Below are 8513 nucleotides of genomic sequence, written 5' to 3'. Positions count from 1 at the left end.
GAGAGCTGAGAACATGTTACAATCAACAGCTCACATTTCCTACTTTTCTGGGCTAGGAGAAAGTTATGACTCAAGTTCTCATGCCAGCATTTACATTGCAATAAACTCTTGCCATTACAATAAACTCTGCACCACTTGTGCAGGTTTACTCGCATCACTTGCTCAAGTCCAGCCAGCCAGCTCTCATCTCTCCTCCCCCGCACACTCACCCCCAGCTATAATTAGCTTAGTGGCTACAGGTTTTTTTGACCCCAAATGTTCATTTGATCCTTGTCAGCACAAAGGCAGTAATTTAGTTTGACTGCATGCAGCTCCCTGACTGGGATGAATAGTCCTTGCTGCACTTAAAAGGAAAAACAGCATATGGGTGAGCAGGAGGCCCCCAGCTAATAGAAAGTATGTACTAAAATAATCCTAAATTGACCTTCCTTCTAACAGATTAGAGTATCATTTGAAGAAATGAGGAGTTCCCGTTTTTGCCGTGATCTAAACATCTCTTCCTTTTTAATATATACATTTATATTTATACATATAATATATACAATTTTCTCTTTACAGGCTTTCCAGTAGCAAAATTTGATTCTCAGAGGACTCCTTTTTTGGTACCCAATTAAAAAAATTCAAGATCAAGAACTAATTACCGTATTTAAAAGGAAGCAAGTTGGAAATTTGCCTGTCTGCTCTGGGATCTAAGGACATATCCTCTGCAAGATCTGAAGTTTTCACTATCCACTAAAATTACATGCAGAGTAGGCAGAATAGGGAGAATTTACATTTATTGTTTGTATCAAGCTGTTTGCTACCATTTTGTTTGCAAAAGGATTTCATTGTTGGTTTTTAAAAAGCAGCCGTGCAAACAAAACTCCTGCATGGTGGCAAATGGGTTGTGCCAAGTAATTTAGCTTTTCTCTATTGCAAAGTGGTAAATAGCTTGCTTGCCTTCCAGCAGCATTCAAAGGATCAGTCAGTGATGTGCAATTTCCAGTCAGAATTTTTCTGTTGTGGAGTTTTAGTAGAAAGTGGAAATTTTCCCTAAACCAGTTGTAGTTACATCTTGTAGATGTCTTTCTCTCCTAGAAGGCTTTAGCAGAGGACTGAGACACATATGTTTTCCTCTAAAATTCACATTTCTCTGGGATACTATAAAAACATGGTAGTTTTCTGGAGATGTGTTGAATTAATTGCTCACCTAGTCTTCTAGTGTTCCATGGAATGTCTTCAAGACTATCTAATAATATACTATCAGAGTACGATGAAATACTTCACTCTCACAAAGACTAATCCATATTGGTCTGTTGCCTTCCAAATAGCCAACAATGGTCACTCCTCTATGCCAAACTGTCAGACTGGTGTGTGTTACATTAGTCTTTACATAGAAGTCTTTTAGGCCTTCTGAACTATGTCTGCTTTTGAGTCAGTTATCTTTCCCTTCTGTCCCAAAAAGTGAAAGAGGCGAGAGAAGTACAAAAGGTGAAAAGAAAATAACATGAAACTTTCTGCAGAGAACTCATAAAACCAACAGCAAAGAAAACAAAGCAAATGCTCACTTTTTTTTTTGTTTTATTTCTCAGTGCACTATTGAAAGAAGTCTCATATGTTTTACGAGCAGCCAGAAGGTGTTGCTGGAAAAGCATCAGCTGATTAACTATTATTCAGGTTGGCTGCATTCCAGCATGTGTCTTTCAGTCTCCCAGTTGCTTAGTCAGATGGCAGTCTATTTTTACAGACGTTTGGGTTTGTTGCCAAATGGGATAAAGGGGCTCATCTGACTGACAGGAAAGCTTAAATTTTTCCAGGCCTATCGGAAAAGCATTCTTGTAATAAGGGGAAACCTTATTATTTGCCAAAGACAGGACTGACAGGAGATAAGACTCTTAAATAAATGGATCAGCTCTCTTTAGTCAGAAGCTGTTCAGGAATGATAGACCATCTGCTCTCTTGATTGTCCTTAAAGGATAAATGAAAATTAAAGAGAAGTTTGGCCAGGTTTTCTCCTTTATTCTTTCTAATGAGCCCTTGTGCTGGTAGTTCAGCATGCAGTTTTAATTTAAGACAACAATTATAGTTATGCCACCTGACAGCTTGCTAGACCATGACATTGAGGTTAATGAGACACAAGGTGAACAATACAAACACAGAGAATTTTCTAGATGTAACTTGAAGGATAGGTAATACATGTTTAGTGGCTGATAGTATCTTTCATAAATCTTTATTTGTTCTACACAATTAGAGTTTGAGATAGTTGCACTGCTTTGCTTCTATGTTTATTGTTTGGCAGATTTATTGGCTTTGGCTGGGTTATAGTTTTACTCTTTTACTGCAATGCATTTGTACAACTTATATGTGAACCTTCCTCAAGTGCTTAATTACCCTCTTCAACACCCAGATGATGCACTAATATTATCCCTGTCTAATTATTGGAGGAGAAAAATTAATAAATTGGGAAACAGGTGCACAGATCAGAATTGTTTTTCTACCATGCATATGAACAAGATGAACCAGGTGCTCCAGACTTCCAGATATTTAGTAACTTAGTAACTTTCCTAAGATAATATAGAAAGCCTGTGACAGCGAGCACTGTGGCCCAGGGTTGAGAAAAATTAACATGATTCTGCAAACTAAACTTACGAGGCCAGATGTAATTTCAGAATATGAGAATGGTCTGTTTATGGCTATATTAAAAAACTGGGAATGGGATGTATTTCTCTGTGTTATTACAAAGAAGTTAAATTTCCTTTTCTTAGGTTTTGGTAAGTTCGGATTGGTCATTTTTTTTAAGTTAGCAGCACTAATTGGATACATCTGTTGGGCAGATTTCCTACTGGAGAAGCCTGTCTGTGGGGTTGGGGTGGGAAATCATGATTAAAAGTGTTTCAGAGAGGAAGACAGGGAAATCTCTACAGATAGTTGTGAAAAACAGTTTTCTACTGAAGGTAGTGCAGACAATGGGACAGCAAAGGATAGTGGCACAAAGTGGGATGGGATGGCAGTACAGTGAGGCAGTAAAATGGAAGAGGAGGTTAGTATGTTCCTGGAGACAGATGATGAGTCCTGATAGAGCTCCCAAGCTTATGAGGGTGGCAAATCAGTGAACTGTAACTGAAGCTACTAATTAGGGTAACTACCTAAGTATTACTACACTGAATAGCTCTAAAGAAATGTGGTGAGTATAGAAAGCCAATGGTGATGGGGCTAAAAAAAAATCCGACTGATGAGAGAGATCAGATTTTATAGGTATTCCAAGGAAAGAAATAGTGGGCAGAGGCCAGAGAGGAGAGAGAGACAGATAAAAATGCTGTGGTCAGTGTCACAAGTATAGTATCTCTACAGAAGAATACAAGATTATTTTCAACCATGTTGTATTTAAGACCACGACAGAATGGTCTGGAAAAAAGATGAAACTCAGGTCAGGATGCAGAAGTCGACAAAAGATTAATCAAAACTTAATTAATTCCTTTGTGAACAGTTTGTGAAAATCGTATTTGAGTCATGTGTGTAGATACGACTTGAGGGAAGAAGCTCCCTTTGGACAGAATTAAGAATGTGAGCCACTGAGGAAAATTCCAGTGTATGTGCATGCATTAACTTTCAATAGCATTATTCCCTTTGGTCCTGAGTTTTGCCTCTGTTTCAGAGAAAAGGACAGTGCAAACTCGCTGTGCGTACAAAATTATGCTTTTTTTATGCATACTACACAGGTATACTATGCCTAGTAAAAGCAGTTTCATGTAAGTGAGGCTTATCTATATCATGGTAGTCATGTACAGAATGTAAGCCCGAATTGCCAAAAGCGGATGAGGACAGATGGTGAAGGCTGAAGCAGTATGTTAGCTTTGCATGGTCAGCTGAATCAGGGGTGCAGATGAGGACAAGGATGAAGTACACATACATGCTCATGTCAAAAGGTATTGCTGTCAGGTGCCTTCAAGAATGGCCATCACATTTCCCTCTTGGAAGTTAGATTAAGGTGTCCCATTTTAGAAGGCTGCGGGGAAGAATATCTGGATTTGAGGACTCCAAGTGGGAGTGAGTCCAGAATCTGAGCAGCCCCTCCAGAGCCACTGTGTGATTGAATGCAAGAATAGAGCTTCTCATTTGTTGTCCAGTTTTTCTAAGTTCATTATCAGATCAGTGGATCTTGTTAAATGTCTTTGTATGCAAGGTGCCTCCTTCAGAAGAAGATGCAGTATCAGATAGCTTCCCTTATTACAGGTGAATAGCAAGACAGACACATTGTAGTCCTTCTTTTCAATTATGAGCTCATGATGTTGAACTTAGGGCATAACAGTATGATCAAGGAAAGACAACCAGATATAAATGGACACAAAGTACTGTTTAAAGTTGAGACACCTGAGATAGGACATGAGAAAATCAGGTGATATTCAGGTGTGCAAGACTCATTCAAGTTACACTTTATGAAAGGAGAAAATGAAATATTATATTCATACTATAAGAAATGCGGCTAAGGAGTGGGAGAAGTTGAGATAATTAAAGGAGAGTGCAAAGAATCGGAGACTAAAAGATAAACTGGGGGAGGGAAAATGACAAGATATAGAGAATATACTCTTAGCACACACCTGCTTTTATTCTGAGTGTATTCTGGTACATCTAATAGCACTGCACTCTGCTGCAATAGTTGTGTGTCATTTAAAAAAAAAGAATTAAATGTTTTATTTTACTTATTTTTTTATTCTCCCCTCCCCGCCTGGAGAGTTAACTGGACAAGTAAGAGATGTCTACGTGTAGACACACTTATATCCTTATTTTTGAGTCATTAACGAACAAAAAGATTTTGCAATCCTTCCAGCTTTGTCTTCAATAGCCAAGAAAAAGGACATCCCAGCCTCAAACTATATGTGAACATTGGAATGAGAAAGTGTTTTCTCCCTTGCACTTTCCCTTCTCTCTACCGAAGAAGAGCATGCTGGATTTGGGACTCTGATTGTTTTCCTCAGATATTCTGATAGTTTGAGGTTTTAGTAGGAATCCCACTGAGAGGGCTGAAAGGGAATATTGTAAAATACTGAAGAAGCCGATGGGCAGAGAGTAGTAGTGTTCCTACAGAAATCTGTGTAGTCTGTTGGTCGGGTACAAAATACTCACTATGACTTATGTTGATTATGAAACTTAAACACATAGGTTGCTGCCAGAAATAGAAGTCCCACCATCCCTTGTACTCAGACTGCATTCCTTGCCCCTGTGCCAGCATTGGCACAAATGAAGCCAGGTGAGCAGCCAATTCATATGATATAGCTCAAACACTTGTTACGACGGGGGCTTTCTGCTGGCTTGGGCTCCCTGCTCAGCTGAGCACAAAGCTGTGTAGCATCTAGCCATGACAGCCTGGCAGCAGAAGTGCCCAGGTGGGTACAGGGAGAAGGTGTAAAGTATGTAGGTTTAGCAGCCTCTGCAATGGCACCTGTGTTATCCACAGTTTTTAGGGTGGCTGATACTGATCACTGACTTGTTTTGCCTGTAGGCTCCACCTGAGCTTTGCTGAGGGCTCTTTTGTTGCATGGGTAGATCCACAGGCTTAGAGTCTTTCTCTGACAGTGAGGAAGCTTGCTGATTACAAAATTAGAGGCAGTTTTCCTTGTATATTACTACAAAAGTAAATCAGATGATTAGCACCTAAGATCTGAAATCTGGGTTTAAGCTTTGCCCAGAATAATGTTACTGCATCCATGGTTATGATTATGGTTGTGATGATGTATTCTCCTACATGGATGACAAGGCTTCTAAATGTTTACAGTCTTTGCAATGTGCAGATGAACCAATGATTTCTCTGCCTTTTGGGATGCATGGTCCCAGAGGAGCTGAAAATTGTGGGAAGGCACTGAAAGCTTAGATTATGCCCTTTTTGTGATTTGGACAGTTTACCGACCCTCTTGGGATCTTTGCTCAGTTTTTATGCAGCATCCAATAAGCCACCTGTTTTGCCTTGCAAATGCCACTGCAGTCTGGTATGAGCTGGTTTTATGGGGATGACAGAGTCCCTGGTACCTCCCATTGCTTCTGGTTTACCTTTTTTAGAGCACTGCAAGCTTGTGTTGATGTTTTGTGGTCTGTTTCAAAGCAGACTTTTTCCCTTTATCTCTTTTCCAGGATTTCCTCTAGTTTCAGCCATCTTGTAATTGCATTTAAACATGTGTCAAATGCTTGCTTTTTTGATTTTGGTTTTGTTTTTTTTGTTGTTGTTGTTGTTCTCCTGGGAAAACTTGCTAGAGTAGTGCACCAGCAGAGAGCCTTAAAGAAGTCATTCCTTTTGACAAGAGACAGGAATCTTATCAGGACTATCTGAAAGCAAGGCTCAAATTAAGCAGTCTTACCTTCTGTCTGTGCCACAAATACATACAGGAATCTAAAGGACAAAGACTTTGGATTAAAATCTTAAATGGATAAGTGCCAGGCAAATCCTAAAATGGGTTAAGACTTTCTAGCAGGCCATGGCTGATACCACAGCATCTGAGCTTGTGCACTTTCTGGTCATTTTGAAACTCTTGAGTAACCATTCATGCATTGCACTTTATTTTGAGAAGAGCACCCCTTGAAACCTTGCACATTAATTCACCCAGGAGTTCCACTGTGGTTCAGCAACTGTATGATTAATAGCACACAAGAACTGGAAGCAAAGTGAGAAGTTGTTACAGTGACCTAGGTGCATACTGTGTTTAAACTAGAGCCTGGAGCTTGGTCATTTTGAAGTAATGAAAACTGTTCTCTGTTGTACAGGGCTGCTTTTGCCTCCAAATATTTGATAACTTAGTAGTCATAGATGTTTTATGTGTCTATTTGTCAGACTAAGGATAAAAGCTCAAAGATACCTGGAAAAGTTTAGCAGATGCATGGAAATTTTCCCTGGGGAGCCCTGCCAGGCAGTGTATCTAGACACAGGTGGTCAGACCAGGGAGCTAATGTGACTGGTGTATGAAAAGATATAAGATGATTTTTAGGATGATGTTTCTGGCAGATCTTAATCTCTCTTAGTTATTTCTAGCTTTGTCATACTTGGTGTGTGTTAATTGTACTGATAAAACAGTCAAAGGAGGAAGAACAGAAATTCTCTGGACTGCATCACCATGCCTTTGATCCATAGTGTCCAATGTGTACATGGGATAATGAAATAAGAATACTTATTGGTTTTTTGATTAAGAGGCTACAACACAACAGGTGCAGATTTGCCAAGGAAACTTAAGAGATTTCTCTGATGTGATTTGTGCTTCTGGTCATTAAGTGATGTGAAAGTAGCTGCATTCTGCCTTAGCCAAAAAAACCACTACTTGCTCCAGGATAAAAAGAGAACTTTAAATAAGACAAGCAAATTAGCTTCAGACTATTCCAGTTTTGATTTATTCAGAGAAGCTCGCATGTGCCACTAACAAAGACAAGATATATTAAACTACCAGTAACTTCTGCTATACAAAAAGTGATTTTCACATTTCCAAGTGACAAATTGAGAAGAGGAAACTCAGAGGATACTTATGTACCTGTTGCTGTTAATTTTAAAATTAATATGTTTATTAATATTTAGTAAAATTAATATGCTTATATGTTTCATAAAATAATAATGACAATAGTAATTTTATTTTTTAAAAATCTTCTTTCTGTGCCATAGGGAGAAGTTGGAGCATGGGAGAGCAAATTTATAAAGAAACCAGGAAATTCAAACTCAGTTCTCTTGAATAAAAAGGATTGATGTTCAAAAGAATTCACTGAGGTATGAGTGCTGATTACTTCAGACTTCCTTGTTACAGCTGATATGAGGGCTGCTAGATGTGAAATATTGTATAGTAGTGCTGTTACAGCAGTGATGATTTAAGAATACAAGCTAGATAAAGCTTGTAGGAAAAGAGAATATTGTTACACCTACTGCTTCAGGGGGTGTGTGTGGGAGGAAAGCAGTAGATGAGATTTAGGTTTGAAAGCCATAAATCCTCCTGTTTCCTAATAAAGACTGGAAAAATGGTAGATCATATTTTAGTTTCTGGTAGTGGGTGGTAGTAGTACTTGGCATTCAGCTGTCCTCACTTCTCACGTAAATAGACCAGTTATACTGGGAGAAGAGTTTTCTGTCCCTCTTTGTTCTCTCTACTGAGAAAGCCAACAAGATTTCCAGTTATGGTGGTGGATTTTGTGTGTGTGTGTGAGATGTAAACACCTGTTTATTTTCCATAAAGTAATAAGTCACCAGATGGTAAAGGCTTTTATCCACGCTGCTCTAGCTGGATTTGTACCAGTAAGTTGGAGGTGAAAGGTACCATATGGTACAGTTAATCCCCAAAGCATTCATTATTCCTAAAATAATTTTCAACACCTTTTAGTGTTGACATCTCTCTTTCATTAGTGTCTGTGCTTATTTATGTGGGCAATGTTCAGATGAAGTGTAAGTTAAAGTATGTGGAGTTTTATGTGTGTTCCTCAGATTCAGTGCCAACTAGAAAATTAATTGTCCTTGGATAGTGAGCTGGGGGCTTCCGTGAAATGAGTTGGTGACATCACTGCAGTCTCCTGTG

The 8513-nt window shown here is 38.9% G+C and overlaps 1 long non-coding RNA gene across 1 annotated transcript; it reads left to right on the top strand.

Annotated features, from left to right (window-relative positions):
- Nucleotides 1–307: 307 nt before the first annotated feature.
- On the top strand, nt 308–7711 carry LOC135406665 (uncharacterized). Its single transcript, XR_010426403.1, has 3 exons — nt 308–396; nt 1572–1656; nt 7616–7711. It is a non-coding gene; the product is annotated as an uncharacterized LOC135406665 (long non-coding RNA).
- Nucleotides 7712–8513: the final 802 nt, after the last annotated feature.

Source organism: Pseudopipra pipra, chromosome 2, assembly GCF_036250125.1.
Source record: "Pseudopipra pipra isolate bDixPip1 chromosome 2, bDixPip1.hap1, whole genome shotgun sequence".
Lineage (NCBI taxonomy): Eukaryota > Metazoa > Chordata > Aves > Passeriformes > Pipridae > Pseudopipra > Pseudopipra pipra.
This window is presented reverse-complemented; position numbering and strand designations above follow the sequence as displayed.